Source organism: Pipra filicauda, unplaced genomic scaffold, assembly GCF_003945595.2.
Source record: "Pipra filicauda isolate LSUMZ 115617 unplaced genomic scaffold, ASM394559v2 scaffold185_size1782982_pilon, whole genome shotgun sequence".
In the NCBI taxonomy this organism is placed as follows: Eukaryota; Metazoa; Chordata; class Aves; order Passeriformes; family Pipridae; genus Pipra; species Pipra filicauda.
Window position 1 is genome coordinate 853,270 of NW_024104293.1, and position 19,227 is coordinate 872,496.

The following is a 19,227-nucleotide window of genomic DNA, read 5'->3' on the forward strand; positions in this document are numbered from 1 at the left end:
CTTCAGCTGCAAAACTGGTAATGGGCCCAAATCTTGCTCTCACCAGCTACCCACGGGCTTCCTGTTCCACAGTTTCTTGTCCCCAGGTGGTGACAGGACAACTCTTTGTGGGGCCAGGCTGTCAGCTCAGCTGTGGACATTACCCAGTTTAAAAAGGAATGGCTTTGCCCCAAAATGCAGCATTTCTTGCAGTGTGTGGGAAGGGTGTGCTCTGTGTCAGCCTGGGGGTGAAAAGGTCCCTGTGAGGATGGAAACTGTCCTGTGGAACCCCTTCCTCTTTGCTGCAGAGTGAGACAGAGCCCTCAGCAAGGCAAGGAGTGACCTTATGGACCAGACAATGGAAAGTCCACAGCTGCCAGCAGTGCCACTGTCACTGGGGTGTCGTGCGACACATTTCTCAGAGGCGGCGGCTGGCTGACGGCTCCCCAGATTTCTGCTGACTGGCTTGAGGTCCTGCTCGTCTGATTTACAGAAATGTGCATCATTCACAGCTGCAACTGGAGCCTGGTGGCTCTGCCACCATGGCTGCAAGGGCTGAAGGGTCTCTCTGGAGAGCCGGAGCCTGGGCGGATGGACGGATACTCAAACTAAGAGAGCTTTGGCTTTAACTTCAGGAGCTTTAGTTCCCTGTCATCAAATCACGGAATGGTTTCGGTTGGAAGGGACCTTAAGGATCATCCATTTCCACCTCTCTCCTGCCATGGGCAGGAACACCTTCCACGGGCAGGAACACCTTCCACTAGACCAGGTTGCTCCAAGCCCCATCCAACCTGACACTCCCATGGATGTGGCAGCTTCTCTGTGTAACCTGTGCTAGGGCCTTACCACCCTCACAGGGAAGAATTTCTCCCTAATATCTCATCTAACCCTGCCCTATCCAGAGGACAGTCACAGTGCCAGTCCCCAGCCTGGCAGGGGGGTGAGGCAGCAGACTGAGCAATGCCACTCACCAGCACATGCAGGAATGAATAAACTCCATCTCCCATCAGCCTTTCAATCTGTGCTGAAATGAAACAGGATCAGTCACTGCATAACAAGGAAGAAGTAGCCCGTGCCACTGATTTGGCATTTAGTACTCCTCTGAAGATTAAAGCGAGGGTTCCACTCAAAAACTGGGGGAACTTGCAAGGGAGCTGAAGCTGAAATAAAGTTGTGATATGCCCTGGCCTTGTCTACCTTTTGAATGGGGGACTTTTTTTGGAGTTACTAATGAAAATAAGTCAAATGGCCTGTGGCTCACTTTCGGTGACTCCTCTTCATTTAGTTAGTAACAGATGGATGTAACGAGCAGCCAGCATGTGTCATTCCCAGACACCTCATCCCCACGGAGATCTCCTGCCAATGCCTTGTTTGCAGTGAGATCCATGACCTGGCAGTTCACCTTTAGGCTCCATGGGAAGGTAATTGCAGGAGGAAGTGTGAAGAGGTCTGCTTTTGTCAGGCAGGCTCTGGCAGCCTGTCAAACTGGCAGCTTCCAAGTGCAGGTGAGGAGAAGGCTTTTAGCCTGGTTTCCTGTGGAAAGGAGCCTGCCACCATCAGGCTGTGATCAGCTGTAACCCAAGCTAGCGAGCAAGCTGCGGTAAAGATCTTTAAAAAATTGAAGTCCTCTAAAGATCTTTTAAAAATTGAAGTCCTCTAAATATCATAAGAATAGAGAAGCCCAGAGAGAAAAGTGATGTTATTGATGCTGTCACAGAGGGAAGGGCAGGGATAGCTTTCCTCCTAGATATTGCCTTCAGCAGCCGCCGCTGGCCATGGATGTACTCACCAACTAATCCACGGGAACGCAGCCCCAGGGAACAGCTCCTGTGGTCTTTTGGCTGGGTGACACTAAAGGAAAAGAGGGACATATTTTCTGTGGTGGCCACAAGTGACGTGAGAGAAGAACTGACGAAAGGAAAGATCCAGGAGATGAGGAGAGGAGAGCTGAAGCTGTTTTGAAGAGAGTATAGCCCTATGATCGTGTATCACAGGAGGTTTGCTCGACTACGGGCTATGGCAGTGCAAGAGGTGTAGCAAGAAGTCAGTCTGCAAGAAGCCAGGGATTTGTGGATTTCTTTTTATTATTATTTTCGTGGGTCTTGTAGTAATTTTTGTGCCATATAATAATGTTTTTGCAGAGAACAGGGGCAGAAGGCTGGGTGAGCTGTTCATGGGTCTTCCTGCATCAGCAGAAATACATCTCACATTCAGCCACACTTGGCAAACCAAGTTGTGTTTAGCCTGTAGCTAGAAGTGTTTATAATTTGTTTTAGTGTTTATAATTTGTTTTGGTATCTATAATTCGTTCCTGCACACAGCACTGAGAATGTCATCACACCGGAAAGTGTTCAGCTGGTATCAGCTGAAGGAAGGGAGCTGGGCAATTATCTCACAAGGAGTCTGTGGATTCAGGTGTATCTTGTATTAGAACATCCACCACTCACTGCAGTCTGGCCCATGTGAAAGGCTCAGCTGCTTTGTGATTTATTTTTGTAACTCCTTGGGGTCAAATCATCTCTGCAAAGGAGGATTTAATGAGAGGGACTGACCCATCCTGCTCCTCTTGCTATTTGACAGTGAAATTTTAACCAGCATCTCCTCGGAAGAAAAACTATTCATCAGGCCAATTTTGTATAATCAGTATTTCCATTGGATTTGCCTGACACTTGTGTTTCCTGACTAGCAAGCCCTGTCCCATAATGTCATGGCATCCCCTAAAGCCACCGGTGCAGCCAAGTCATCAGTCACCTTTCTTCACTTCAGGAACCTGTGCCAGGTGAGGAGAGCAGAAACATTTCCCTGAGCAAAACAGGCCAAACCCAGTAAATGGGGCTGAGGAAGGAAACATAAAATCACAGAATCATAGAATCATTTAGGTTGCAAAAGCCCTCTCAGATCATCAAGTCCACCCAGCACTGCCAAAGCCACAACTAACCCGTGTCCCAAACTGCCACATCTACACGTATTTTAAATCCCTCCAGGGATGATGACTCCACCCCTGGCCTGGGCAGCTGTGCCAGGGCTTGAAAACCTTTTGGGAGGCAAAAAAATGTCCCAATATCCAACTAAACCTCTCCTGGTGCAACTGTTTCCTCTTGTCCTATTGCTTGTTACCTGAGAGAAGTGACCAACACTCCCAAAACTGCCTCTTCCTCTCGGGACACTTGCATTGGAATCTCAGATTCATTTTGAGTTAAAATGATAATGCTCAGCACAAACCTTAAAACAACTTGGCCCAGGGTCTGTCTTTCTTTTGCCTCAAACACTGAGCTGCATTTTCTGCAAGTGTAATTGGTGCCATCAGATTGTGATGGCAGCTCTCCATTCCAAATAGTTAATTTTACTTTGTGAGATCAAACCCTTTAGCAATTTGTTCTCTGCAGTCATTGCAGACAGCAATGAACATAGTATTTACAATATTAGACTGCAGCTTTTCTGTAATGGCCAAAATAAAAGTAAATCTGGAATATCAGAAGGTAGTAACAAGGTGATTGGATGTTAGACCCTTATAGTGTCTTATAGGCAGAGTTCATATTCCTGGCCATAATTTGGTTTATATAAGGCAGAGAAGACGAAGTTTTATTTTAAAATTTGATGGACCTGCGGTCCTGAAAGCTGAAAAGCTTCTTCTAAATCCATTTACCCACAGAAATTCTAACCACAGACCTTACATTTCATTGCCTGGCCAAGCAGACAAATCTGAAGTTACCCAGACCACGACCTTTTTTACTGCTTGTGGCAGCAGATTGCAGCCTGAAAGCAACACTCATCCAGGGTGATACACCTGAATGTTTCTATTTTCTTTGTTACTGTGGTTATGTTGCAATATCTAGTCTTATCTATTTATTGTTTACAGCTTAGTATGGCCTAGGTTTATACGTTCTGAGTAATTACCAGAATTTCACTCCACGAAGCAGAGGAGTCCTGGGCAGACATTTTCATTTCCATCAGCTGTCATATCCTGGTAAGATAATTAAACACTCTTCATTTTCCATTTTAAATGGTATACAAACACCAGACATTAAAACCAGAGAGCTTTCCAAAAGAGAACATGTGGGTAACTTCAAACTTTCCTTTGGCACCCAGCCACCAGTGAGGTTCAGCTGAAGTTCACCATTTCCCATTGTGTAAGGCTATTTGTTTAACATTTCTTTTGTCTGAAGTGGCCTTGTCAAATGAGATCTCCACATAATTTTCATTTGGCTCTTCACTCCCATCTGAGCTGTTACTCCCATAGAAGCAGTTTGACTTTAGGCTTAACAGGAATGTAGGCATAAGTAGATAAAGTTTTAAAGAATTCACATGATTTTTCAGGTTAATCATAAAGCATCCATAAAAAAGGGATGGGGCAGCCTCAGATTCTCATGGTCTAAAAACCCAAAGACATTTCCAAGGACCAAAGTTCAATAACCTTGGTTCACTTCACCTTTGTAGACAGGCTGGCCCAGGTTTTGCAGCCAAATTCCAATCTCTATGTTTTGACTAGATTAAAAAAAAAGCTTCACATTGTTTTGAGTGAGGGACATATCCTTCTTCACATCCTGTCCTGCATGGCAGTGCTGAGTGGGGTCAAATGCTCCTCGCCTTCCCCCCTGCAGCGTGAAGCCATCCACAGCTGTAGGTGGGGGTCATGCACGTGTTTGCTCTGTGTGACACAATGACATCCCCCTAAACAAATCAGTGCATCTCCTGGCAGGTCTGTGTGTCAGGATTTAACTGGGGACTGGAGCTGGAGTCACTGTTCCTGCTGTTTCTCAGGTTGTGGTTGCACATCCAACTGCTCCGATCAGGGCGTGTACCTGTCTGTGTCCCCACTCACCTGGCTGACACTGCACCGGGAAAGTGTTGGTTTCTCCTATTCTAAGATCATATTAAAGACAATAAGGAAAAGGATGAGAGCTCTTAAACTTATATTAACAGGTAATATCGCTAAACACTGTAGGGATCCACCTCTGCTGGCATTTGATATGCAAATGAAAGAGACCACGTTACTGTTGGGATGGAACCACAGCGGCTGGGAAGGACTCCGGAGGTCCTCTACTCCCCCCTCCTCATCAGGGCAGGCCTAGATACAGCAGATTGCTTGGAACCACGTCCAGTCAAATTTTGGATGTCTCCAAAGAGGAGGTTTTAAAACCTCTCTGGCCAACTGACATCAGTTTTTCTCTACTCTTATGGTAGAAAATTCTTTTCTTCTATAGAGTTGGAATTTTCATCTGACATAAAACAAAAGGAAAAAACCTCAGCCCTAGCTGGATCCAGAAGCTACACTAATTTCTGGTGTGGTTTGCTCACCCCTCAAAATCTCTGCTTCTCCCTTAGCATCTTCCCACTACAAACAAAATTACATTTCTCTATTCATCTCAATTGTCTATATAAGCCTTTTGAGTCGTAGAAGCTGCCAAGGCTGTGCCTCATTTCAATTTCTTGCTGGCCTCGCTCAAAGGCCTGCTGCCACTGAAATCCAGCACCCTTAAAGAATCAGTTATAGAAAATGACACTGTTCCAGACGAATTCCAGACGGCTTCTTGCGATCCGAGAGGAAAGAGTTAAAGCACTGCAGCAGGAGCAATCAGCAGGGCTGTCTTCCCAAGGGTCAAAGCATAGAGCAAGAAAGTAACGTGAGTCGATGCAGGGGATGTAAACACGCCCGCGGATGCTGTGCCAGCCCTGCCCACAGCCCGAGCAGCGCTGCCCTCCCGGGGGCGCGTCCTGCCCCCGGCCCCGGAGAGGCGCTGCCTTTTCCCGTCGGCTGCTGCTCCGCGACAGGGAGGAGGAAACGGGTTGGGTTCGTGCCCCCGCTCGCTGGGAGCGACAGAGCACACTCCGCACGTCGCGCCCGGTTTCATCACCGGGGCGTCTTTCGTCCGGACACACAGCTCTCCTTTCTTAGGGGGACTGGGGGCCTCGCTGGTCCAACGCGCCAGCGCTGCCCTGCAGGATGAAAGGCAGCTCCAGCTCACACCGGTGCGCTGGGCTCGCATCTCTCTTCTCTCCCGTGTCTTTGATTTCGATGCTTTGTGGCCACCAGACTGGCCCCCGCTGGTCCGGGTGGCACTGCAGGAACATCTTTCTGAAGCTCCACCTGATCTCCCGTCCCCTCCCGTCGTTGTTGGAGGGCACATCGCATGTCAGCAGGGAGACGGGCTGTCCCCAGGAGGAAAGCCATCCGAACTGATAAAAGATGAATAACTTGATGTGATCACAAGAATTAACAATACTAAAATGTCTCTGAGAGGCTTTTGGCGAGGCCCTGATCGTCACACACGTTCAACGAGCTGCTCTTTGCCACAATATTGTTGTCTTTGATATCCTTAGAGAACACAAAATAATGCAAATTAGTTGTATCTTTGCCTCACAACAAGGGGGCTTCAGCTGTTCCCTGTTCTCACACCGGAGTGATACATACCTAGCTGTACAGTATAAATCAGAAAATTACTGTCTTTGGTACCTATAACTGGAAAGATTCTTCCTCTAACAAAATTAGACAATTCTGAAATATCGCTCCATGATGTTAAAGAGCTGCTACTTCCACATATCTCATCACAAAATATTCTAAGTTGGAAGGGACCCACAAAGATCATGAAGTCCAACTCTTATGGGAATTATCCATACAGGGATCAAACCCACAATCCTGGCATTATAAGCATCATGCTCTAACCAACTGAGCTAATGGGAGGCACTGGGAAATTTGTAAATGAACTGTTATTTCAAATTTGGGAGTTAAATCAGGAATATATACTATTTTGATGAGATCTTAGAAAGACTTTTTTTTTAATTACCCATGACTGTGGAAGAGCTTTGAGCAATCCCTTCCCCACCCCAAATTCCCAATGGCACCTTCCAAAGTGACATGGAGTAATGAGAAGGTTTCACATTTCAGAAAACATCAGAAAATGTCATTGAAAAATGAAGAGCTTATTCTCCACTTTTTCAGTGGGGAAAATAAAATTGTGTACAATGCAAAGGCATAACTTTAACAGCACATCTTTCATTTAGCAAGAAAACCAAGCAATAATTTCCAGCCCACTGGAAGAAGTGCAGCTATTTGCACAGTATACTCGAGTAGGCTCCCTCTGTGTTAACATGCATCACAAGCTGCAGCTATTTTAATGCTTTTTAGCTTCAGCATTTTTACATGTCATTGAAAACATCCGGCTTTCCACGAAACAAATCTCTACTTTAATGAGGTGCTTGTCTAGAATACATATTTTTTTACACATTATCAGATAGAAAGTTTGGAAATGGAACAATAAAATACACACAAACCAGACCAAAGATGAACATCCTGCATACCTGATACAAGGCTCTGCTTAGGTACAATGTGCAAACAGTTCTTTCTCTTTCCACAGCTGTTTTATTATTCTTTGGGTTTTTTTTCAGGGCCGAGCATAAAATCTGGTCTCTTCTCTGGTTCTCCATCTACTTGATTTTGTATGTTAAGAAGAGCTGTTAATGAATATGATTAAGCTAACACATCTTTAAGTAACATTAAGCTACTTCAAATATATTCCTCCTAATATATCAGCTGTTTCCTGGGAAGAGAAGATTTCCTTCAAGAGAAGATTTCTAAATCTCCTCTCATTTGTCCCAAAGGAGTTTACTCCTTTTACACCTTTGTAGTTAAACTGTGTGTATTTTGAATCTATCTACTGTCCTTCTGTTGTGACCTTCACCACACTTCCTTCCCAAATTGGAGTTTCTTCTTGATGACTTGGTCTATTTTCACTCAGCTTCCTACGAGGTCATACCTCTGGTGTGTGTTGCTCTCAGAAAAGAAAAATCCCACCTGGAGTTTCAGGGAGGTGCAGTTGCCATTGCAGACTAACAGTTGCATTTTCCCTTCTACCCCCAGATGATCCTTCTACCCACAAGCTGTGCTTCAGAACATAAAGTTACCACAAAGTGGGCATTCCACTCACCCGCTTTTTCCTCTTCCTGGTAAGGAATTGCTGCAGCACTGGATTAAGAAGCAGTGGCTGGAGGGTCAGTCTGGGGCCCACCTCAGTGTATGTGTGTGGTACCACAGGGGCTCCCCCAGCCTGTTGTAAAGGAACTCTCGGTCCCGTGGGGAGCACAGTGGGACACCCAGTGAGGGCTGAGCGGCAAAACCACAGGACTTTTTATTTCGAAAACGAATCAATTCCCAGTTATTAAGCTAATTCTCAGCTCCCTTACCTCATTCCTGGCTGCGTGTCACCTTCTCAAACCCCCTCCTCCGTTTCCACTGACTCCTGTGGGACTGTGCCTGTCTGAAGAGCAGAGGTCTGGCCCTTGTCCTTTCAGGGGAGACTGCTGCCATAGCTTTTGCCTTGATGCAAGGCGACTGCCTCCCTCGGGAAGGTTATTCACCCTGCCTGGTTTCATGCATCCAGCACTGGGGCCTTAGGAAATGCTAATAAAAAAGGTGTTCACCAGAGAGCACAGTGTGGCTGGGATGGACCAAATGTGAATGAGGCTCCACCTACTGTAAGCAGAGCCAAGGCAAAGCAGATTTCCACTGTGGATGTTTAAATTAGGCAATGAGATTACTGCCTGCACTGTCCCTTTACTGAATGTCCATTCCTGCCCAGTGCTCATCCCAAGCTGGCCATTCAGATTTAAAGACCACAGCAAAGAGGTGGGAATTACAACTCACATTACTGGAGGATAGTGCAGGAGTCAAAAATTTAGTTTTACTGCCTAAAGCAAGGTCAGGGTCCCGTTAACAACTCAGGATGGAAGTGGTATTGTGGCCCTAAGGACTAAAAGAAATAAATTGTATTAAAACATTTCATTTTGGTGACAGACTCAACATCAATATGACAGGTAGTTTAGTGATAAAATCATAGAATATCCTGAATTGGGAGGGACCCATGAGGACCACTCAGTCCAACTCCTGACCCTGAACAGACACCTCAACAATCCCACCCTGTCCCTGAGAGTGTTGTCCGAACGCTCCTGGAGCTCTGGCTGCCTTGGGGCACTGACCACTGCCCTGGGGAGGCTGGTCCAGTGTCCAAACAGTGAGGGACTGCAAATATACCAGGACATTTATAACATCATTCAAGAGTTGTTTTGCACACTGCAGCAGTAAAACTAATTCAATATATAATTTTATGAAGAGATTATTTCATCAGGTCTCAAAATGTGTATGTCTCTGCCAGTCCTTCTTTCCTTTGCAAATGAAATTTTTATCTTTGCATCAATTTCTCCCACCATCAGGTTTCAAAGAAGGATGTTCAGTTATCTAAACACTGAAGCTGGTTTGGGCGCTTGCCAGTTTTGAAGGCATCGTGTTCACTATCCCCTGGACTGCTTTGAAGGATGCCTTTCATCTAAAATATTACATCCTTTGGAGCTACATTTTACTTACATTTTATTGGGTCTTTATTTCCAGAAGTTTCTTTTACCTCCTACTGGCATCCAAAGGAAATTTTGTGGCAGAGCTGAGGTAAATTAAAACCAACTCCAGAAGGGGAGGGTTGTGTTTGTTAATAAAATCAGCAACTGCCTCTGTCAGGAAGCTGTGAATACCAGGAAGGACAGTTGCTTCGCATCAAATAGGAATACTTGATGTGTTTATTTAGACAGCACATTTTAGTCCAAGAGGCAGTGGTCACAAGAGATGCCAGGGGACAATAACGAGGAACGCTCAGGACACGTCTGGGCTGGCCCAGAAGAGATCACAGGGGGCAAGACTTCCTCATTTCCTCTCTTAGCTGAAGACAAAGTAACAGCAGCCCATTGCAGCACCAAGGTGTATACAGATAGTAGCTCTAGAAACACACGTAGCCACCTTACAACACAGAAACAAGCAATAATAGATCTATTGGAAGATTGAAAAGGGAGTCCTTCGAGTCAGTCCAACAACCCTCCCTGCAAACCTCAAATGAGCCGTGGATGATCAGCTCAGGTGACTGAGTTGCCTTGGCCTGATGATTTACACTTGCCTCCCCTTTTGCCCTCTGTGATTCAGAAGAGCTGCTGTGAAGCTATCTCTGCTCACCATCTGTAGCCCACATAGAAATAGGAGCTATCTGAACTGTCCCCAGGGAAAACATCCCGGCTCACATTTCACCCGGCTTTACTCATTCCTGTTGAGTCATTGTTCCTTTGGGTACTTCTCTGCACCAACGTGTTTGCTCTGTCAGCAGCTAAAAGGAAGACACGGGTAAGTTCCTCTGATGGGAGATACAAGCCTGGAGTTTTACTCATACAGTGCAATATTTCTTCACTAAGAGCACTGTGACATCCTGATCCCAGCAAGACAACAGTTGTTGAACTAATTCATTGCTGAACTAACTCATTCTTCTTCCTTTCCCTAAGACAGACCTGATTTTAGACATAGTTTTTTCACTACTGACATCGACGTGTGTATTAGCAGACAACTGAATAGGACCATCAGATGATGCAGAGGTACAAGTGTGTTTTGGTGATTGAATACAAAGCTTGGAGTTAAGAGTAAGAGAAATCATCTTGGGAATGGGTTGCTTGGGAAGTATTTGACAAGTGAAAAACTACCTTAAATGAATTATGGACTTGGTCCAGCGTAGATTATCTTTACTAAATTCATATGAATAACCTGTTTCTGTAGTTTTAGATTTCACCTAAATCTCTGCCATCATGTCACTATGCAAAAAACCTGAATGATAAAAACTCTCAGGAGCATGATGGAGGACTAATTCACCATCATTTTTCAAAGATAAAAAATAATAAAATATATAAAGTAACATGAGCTCAAGCCCAGTAACATACAACGGGCAGAAAACAGCAATGGTTAAAAGCTAGAAACTGAGCATTTTCAGTAGCAAAATAACAACTTCTTTCTGGTGACCATGTCTACCAACCTCTGCTGTGAACAGAACTATTGATCTGAGAGTGGGTGTTTTGCTCAGACTTGAACTGAGACTCCCTGTGTGCAGGAGCTGCTCCAAGCCTGCTGTCCAGCAGTGTGCTGCAGCCAAATAGAGAAGACCTTGGAATTTACAGGCTCTGTATTTTCCGACAGGTAAGTCCCAGGTACTGGTTTCCCTTTCAGCTGCCTATTTACAGGTACTTTCTTCTGAGTCTTTTCAAAAAATGTAGTTCCTCTCTCTCTCATCCATCCAGATTTCAGGCCAGCTTTCACTTGCCTTTCAACCTCCTTATCATCTGCAGCTGAGTCATCTCCCATGTTTCCTGTAGTCTGGATTAATTCCTTCTTTGGCAGATGGGATTTCCCCTCCCACTCTTCCTCCACAGACTTCTTGAGCAAGTCATCTTCCTTTTCTGCCTCAGCTTTTCCATCTCTAACATGGGAATCAGTAACCTTCCCTTCCTTGGATCAATTTTAAGAACAAATCCACTTCTATCTGCAAAATACTGCAGTGACTGCCACAGAAAAATCTGCAAGCAACAAAATCCTTAATGTTCTCTCACAAGGGTATCCATAAATGAATACATGTATTACATCCCTCTTCCCAGCTAACCACATCTTAAGAATGGGAAGTTATATTGACAGCTATAATCAGCAAATGCTGATGAACAAGTGTCAGCTGCACCACTGATCAGGTGGTGTGGCAGGTCAGGGGAAAAACTTGAGGTCTCCCACATCGAGTTGAAGATTTGTGGGGCTCAACCTGAGCAGGTAGAACAGAAGGAGGAAGAGAAGATGCTTAACATACCAAGCACAGACAAGCAGTGGTTTCAGAGATGGAGACAAACATGCTGAAGAGTAAAGCTTGGAGGCACTTTTAGCACCTCATTCAGGAACCAACCTGAGATTTTAGCAGACAGCCCTACCAACTGCCCTTCCTCTGCAGCCTTTGTCACACTGTGGCGACAGAAAACAGTCTCCTGGGGAAATCTGCAGCATTACAGAGAGTGCTGAGGTTAAGGAAAGCATCCTCCAGTTCTCCACTTGGCACTTGGACTGTGCCAATATTGACCAAATCGCTGATGGTATTAAATAGACTCCCTTTCATTTGAAATGCAAACAGGTAAATATTAGTGCTACGTCAAATGAGACTTGGAGAATGCACATACCAACCCCCCCTGTTCATTACCCTCAGGCACTGCTTAGAGGGTACAGAGCCATGGAAAGATGTGCCGTGTCTCAGCTAATTTAGACCCAACTGTAAGAAAGCTAAAAGCAGAAGGACCTTGCAGTCTGTGCTGGACACAAGCTTGTGAAATGGAAATGACACCAGAATGCTCTGTATTCATGGGTCATCTGTATTTTTCCAGCTCAGGGTAAGGTCTGAAAAACTCTCTGTGCAGTCACAGGCATGTGAGGACATTGCAGTGCTCCCAGGACAGACGTGCCTGAGGAAGCTCCTCATCCCTCCCTGTGATGAATGGGATGGGGCCAAAGGGCACCTGAACTCTCTTGGCTTCCAGGGAGGCTTTAATTTATTTTCAGTCACACCAAACCAAAGAGGACCCAACCTTCCTCACTCTTTGTACACATTCTTTGCTACAAGTATGGACTCCGTCTTTGGAGGGTAAAAAAAAATATTTACAGTCTGTAAATCTTGGAAAATTGTTTCTCTTTCAGCAACAGGTCCAGTATCCTGGCCTGCTGCAGGGCAGATTGGGTAACAGTCTCCAACTCACCTCCTAGCCTACAAAGTTTATGTATTTATAGAATATCTTGGAAAAGATTTTTTGATTTACCTATGATTTTTTTGCCAGAGAGGATACTGAGCGCTTCTCCTACAATACAAATGACATTCTGCATATTTTGTTATGAGTCTTTCGTAACACACCTTTGTAGTATGTAGACTTTTTTTGTTGGCTTGGCTTACATCTGCTATGTTTTATGGGCTCTGCACCACTGACATTTCTGAATCATTTGCATTATTCTTAATACCCTTGTGGCTGAGAGGAGTGCTGGGCTTTTTCATGGCACTTTACTAGCAGGACATGCATGTTGAAACAAATCGTGATGCTTGGGATTTGTACCTTCAAAGTGCTCCTCAAATACAGCCAAATAAAACTTTGCACCATTGGGGTGAGGAGCTGAGAAGTATTTATTCCTGTTTCACCAGAAAGCGAGTGGCTGAAGTCGACACTGGGGCATGGTGTCGACTTCAGCACACCGAGCGAAGAGCAGGCTCCTTTTATTTTGGAAATGCTTAGTCACGTTTGAAGAAGCCCTATTTTGAACCATATAACCATTGAACCATTTGAAGTGGTGCGTTCCCACGCAGTCTCAGAACTTACTTGGCTAAATTTCTCCCCGTCCAACACCACGGAGTTGGGCAAGGGTGAACCTCCTCCAGTACGTTTTTAGTTGTACACATAAATGTATGAGACTGTGTATAGCATTCATTCTCCCTTCTGGTCACAGTGTGGAAAATATAGATAGCACTTAATCCAGTTAAATGGGATAAGATTAATGGAGGCAGCTATTTTCTGAAAGGAAGTACAGGAGCACAGGTGGCTACGGAGATGAGTTGAGTCTTCTCATTCCCCAATTATTGGGATGTGTATTAGGTCATTTAAGAGCCTGATTTGGTCCTCATTGAAATAAAAGCAGAAAAGCACTTGTCCTCTGCTTCTTGATAACTGGGATGTGCTCAGTCTCTTAGCTGCTCTGTTTTTTCATTCACTTAACTGCTCCACCTACGGCTGAAGCCACAAGCAGTGGTGTCTGCTAAAGAGTACAAACGGGTCAGGCTTTTTCCTCCACTTTCAGCACATTAAATGAACTAATGAAATATCGGGTCCTGCTCATCCAGACACCTCAAAGCTTGACGTGGAGTAGGTCAGCCTAAAGGAGACATTTGGAGACAGTGTGACATCCATTCAGACCACACAACACCAGTGTTCTTCCATCTTTGAAAGGCTTTGCTGGACAGACATTGGGTATTGAGAACTGCCTTCCCCTTTCTGGCCAAGAGCAGGAGTCATGAATAGCATGAGCTAGAGGTTCAGGTTTGCTCCACGCCTTTGAAAGGCCAACAGCCATGGGGACAAGCACAACCCCACGGCAACAAAGGGAGGAAACAACACTTTGTACTTCTTTACTACAGTTGTGCAAAGTTGGGAAATCTCCCTTTAACACTGCACAGACAATGTAAACCAAGGTTTTTTAAACACCAGATGAAGTGTGCCACCTCTGAACATTAACAGAGGCTTGTTTAAGGCTCTTTAAAGTGTTTTCTTTCAATCTTATTCAATTCAACTTTTCTTTAGCTTCGCACCTGGACCTCTGAGTCACAGTAAACTTCAGAGACTGGCAGTTCTTTCCCTCTCCAAAAGCACATACACACAGAGACACAGACACAAAACAAACAACAAACCCAGTAACAGATGTTTGCATGGTCTCAGGCGTAGCATACTGTAAAAAATTACACTCCTGCAGTCCTTGGAGGTAGGTTAATATTTAGTTTGGCTTATGGTTTCTTCAGACTCCCAGGGCAATAGTAACCTTAGGGGAGATGCCTCTGTATTTTTTGAAGCCTGGAGCACCCCATCCCACCAGCAGCAGGCTGCAGATGTTGTTGGAGCTGATGCAGAAAGGTTGCAGCTTTCCTTTCTTCTCCTGTACCCCCACTCAGGAAAGGATGCATTATCTCTATACTTAGCTTGATCGCCCAGGTCAAGGTGACTATGTATTAATACATAGTCATGTGCCCAACTCCTGCCTCTGCTGTGGCTCAGCAGTTTAGGGAAGCTGTTAGTGACCCTCAGCTGGTTTTGTAAAACTACAATTAACATGGATTGTCACAGGCTCAGACTGCAGAAGAAATGACCCTCTCTCTTTTTTCTAGTCAGATTCCCTTCCATTCCCCATGTCCACTGGTGACAGACATTCTTCTGAGGATCCACTGTCTTTTTGCCATGAAAAGCACAATTTGACCCACATGCAGACTTGCATCTCTCCTCCTTTCAGAGGTCCAAATTTGGACTTGTTTTGTGATGGGGAAGACAGGAGATGGGCACCCTACTCAATCCATTTGGCATCTTGCACAAGAATAAAGACACCAGGAGATTTTCTGCATAGTCCTTCATAGAGGTTATTGCAAAACAGACTCAGGGAGGGCTGGGTAAGACATTCAGCCTTTCCCACATCACCCTATGGACCTATCTTGGCTTTCCCCTCACCTCTCTTTGTTGTTCAGCAAAGGAAGAAGCTGATTAGAGGACCTCACTTCGCAGAGGTCTTTGGACTTCAAAGAACAAAGAAATATAGTTGAATTTTGTGAGAACAAATAACACAGAACTATATTTTGCTACTGCCCTTCACTGGCTTGAGAGTGGCCAGAATGCTTTCATGCCATTTTTGACCAAACAGCCTCTCCACAGCCTCTCGCTGGGATGTATAAATTTTTGAGCTGGACATTGAATCTGAATTTCTAGGTCCATAATAGTACCCATTGTCCAGACATTATGATGGACAGCCCATTTTTTCATTCTGCTTAAACATGCATAAACAACATCCAAACCATGTGTCGTATTTAACACAGTTCAATGCAAACGCTAATTCTGATTTGGCCTCAAACCAACTAAACTTATCTAGAGTGAACTCCTAAGCAATTTGCAACTTTTAATCATGATAAGTGTCTATTATGACTTTCATGTAGATTTTTCCAAAGTGTGGTCTCAGATACCTACCTTTTAATGCATCCTATTGCCATCCCAATTCCTCTCTCTGCCTCTAAGCTACAGAGAAGATTAAGACAAAACTGCTGGCAATACCCTCTCTGCCTTTTTTTAAGGCACATCCTTCTTTCTACTAATTTTTTTTTTCTTCTTGCTCCAAGAATCTTTTGAACAGCCTAGGGAGAAAGGGAGTTTTGATAATGAACTGAAACCACTTTTTTTGTTTCAGAAAGAGGTGGCATTTCCACAAATTTCTCAGTTGAAAATGGCAAGGAGGAAGAAGGACAAATAGACATTAAAAAAGTGGGAGAGCAAGAAAGGTAAAACTTTTGACAGGTTTATTGAGAGAAAACTCTCCAAAGTGATGATGGAATTACTGTCTTCCTAAACACCATTGAATTGCCCCCAAGGGTGGGTTCACCTCACATGGGTTAGACATCACGACGTAGGTGCCTGTGCTGGTGCCAGTTATCCCAGCAGAGCACAAGCCTCTAGAAGGTCATTCACTTCATCTCGAGATAAATCAGCCTTTGGAGGTCCTTCCTTACCTTTATTTGACTTTAAAAGGATCCATGGAGGATTAGCTGTAGCACGGACATCTAATTCTGAGATGCCTCGGATAAGGCAGGCAAATCCTACCCTACAGCTCTGTATCATACCTACATATAAAAGCTACAATAAAAATGCATTTGTGATTAATCACATATCCTTACAAGTTGTGAAATTCCATGTAATAGTTCCCTTATGGACCATAATACACACTTTCTGTCAACTTAATATTTTCTATAAAGGTGCGTAGCAACCATCGCTCCAGAAGAGCTCAGTGTTTTGGACCAAGTTACAATTTCTAAGGGAATCATAACTTTGCCTTGATTTGAATGCAATTAAATTCTTTGCCATAACAGCAGCATAATGGCAAGAGTATTTTTTCTTTATTTCCTCAGCTTGGAAATTAAAAGGGAATAACACACAATGGTGCATGAGGAAATAGACCTTCAATTCCATATGGACAGCAGGATTCTCAGGTTAGCTTGTTCTCCTTTCTGGTATGAAAAGTGATGCAGGAAAATCCATCTATGTGTTTCTCTTTCATGCCCACTTCCAGTGCCTGAAAAGGAGGAAGTTGTGCCAGCAGTTAGAACATGGCCTGTTAGCCATGGCTTGTAGCTTTGTTTCACGGGCCTGCTCTGGGCTTAAGGGTAGTTACTGAAACCCCTGTTTGCTTGTCTGAGATGTTGAGACCTGAGACTTGATCTAATAAAAACTGTGTACAGGTTTAACTTTGCACATGGTGCACAGTTCCTTACTGAGATGCTGATAAATGGCTTGGGTAGAGCAGAAATGATGACTTCACCCATTCCAGTTTTACTGTTCGAAGCCATTCTTCAACTAGTTATGAACTTGCAATGTTGTTTGTTGTTTCGTGGTTTGCTTTTGGTTTTTTCTGTGTTTGCATAAAACACATTAAAAATGCCCAAATTCTTCATTACTGTTATAGTCACTAGATTTTGCTTTATGTTCTTGCAAGCAGTATTTTTATGGGCCCCTGAAGGACTGATTCACATACAGTTTAACAATGTTTATCTCCTAATGTAGTCATCTCAGTATTCAACATCAGCAGTTGAGATCTTATCACAACCAAACTACTCTGATTGTATTCTGGCCATCCTGCCAAGGAACCATTACACAGCCACTACTATCTCCCATCACACTAACCCAACCCTTTCCCAAATACCCGGACAGCAAAATCCAACACAAAGTACCCTATATGAAGGATTGCTCCCCAGTAACCCTTCCCATTTGATCCCAGGCCTTGGCAGATTCCTCATGGGCATTTGCCACAGTAGCACATCCCAGTGGATGTGGTTTGTGGTCATCAGGAGCCCGTATGAGCCAGCAGCGCACGTCCCAAAATATTGGTGTATGGAGGGTCTCTGGGTCAGACAAGTGCCCTTTCTCTAACTTAAATTTCTAACCTAAGACTGGGCTCTAACTTAGTACTTTGTATACTCCTGATGGAGGTCAGGAGTGGAAGTGGGTCTGTGCTTTGCAAACACCTGTGCTAGGAGAAAAAAATCACTAGTGAGCAGTGTCCCTCAGTGCTCCCACCAGGAGATGCCCACCTCTCCAGAGGAGGTAGAGCTGCTCACGTAAGTGTTCTCTGTATAATTTAGTGTCAAAATGAGCTGTGTTAAAGCTTAAGAGGCTTAAAGAGAAAGTCGTGCTCGCCTATGTGGTACTGAGAAACAAATGTGTAGGCTAGAAGAAAATGTTCTTGGCTTTTTTGGTGCTAACTCAGTAATGAGCACAACTCAGCATGTGCTTTGGATGCAATTCTGCACAACCAAAGTAAGAGGGATCATTTGCTGGTGTCCTGAATGGGACCATAGTACCCAGTCCTCACCACTAATTTCCTGGGTTTTCAGACCATATATTGCCTATTTAGAGAAGTAGCATAGCAAAGGATGGGGGTTTCTGACAAACTGGGCCTCCAAACACACAAATCAAAGTTGATCCTGTGTGCAGGGCCAGGGGCTGGATTTGTTGATCCTTGTGGGTCCCTTCCAACTTAGGGTATTCTATGATTCTGTGATTCTATGATCTTGGTTGACTAATCTTATTATTGTACAGGCACACAGCCTGTGACTCCAGTCCCAGAACATAACATAATTTAGGATAACCCCCCCAATGTATTAACTTTAGAAGTATCCATGCTGCATCCAAATATTGAACAACTGAAAACTAAAGTTCCTGCTTATTTTTTCCTCTCTCTGTCTTTCCCTGAAATTAATAGACAGCTTTGCTAAACTGTTAATCTGGAATTAGGACCTCAGAATTGGATGCTCTGACACAGATCTTTTGTTCTTGTTTATACGGCATCCAAAATGTGGGTGGTTTATCTGAGAGCTTATCTACCTATTTTGTCTTATCTTGCCTAATTGCAAGCTCAGGTATAAAGAGAATAATTGAATCTGTAAATAAACAAACATTGCACATAGAATTGAAATAAGTAAAGATTATCTGAAAATTCCCATGTGTATCTATAGGTTTCTCTTTTCTTTTCCTTCTTACAGCTTTCTGTCCCAGGGCTTTAATGTTCTGTGATGATGAAAATGTGAAAAAGAAAGTTCTGGAGAATTATGCAGCTGTAACTGATGCAGATTAATCTTTGACTCTTTTTCAGTATTTCAGACTCCTTTTTGCCCTCTGAACAGGTGTTCTGCTGGGTGAGGTGAATGAGAGCAGTTCATGCTTCCAAGGGCATTATTTATTCTGAGATCACAGAATCCCAGAATACGCTGAGTTGAAGGGACCCACAAAGATCATTGAGTCCAGCTCCTAGCCCTGCACAGGCCCATCCCCAAGAGTCACCCCCTGTGCCTCAGAGGATCAGCCAAACCCTCCCTGAGCTCTGGCAGCCTTGGGGCTGTGCCCACTGCCCTGGGGAGCCTGGGCAGTGCCCAACCAGCCTCTGGGGGAAGAACCTTTGCCTGAGATCCAACCTGACCCTGCCCTGTCACAGCTCCAACCATTCCCTGGCTGCTGTCCCTGCTCCCCCCAGAGCAGAGCTCAGTCCCTGCCCCTCCTCTGCCCCTGCCCAGGCAGGTGGAACTGCACTGAGGTCTCCCCTCAGTCTCCTCTGCTCCAGCTGAACACACCAAGTGCCCTCAGTGT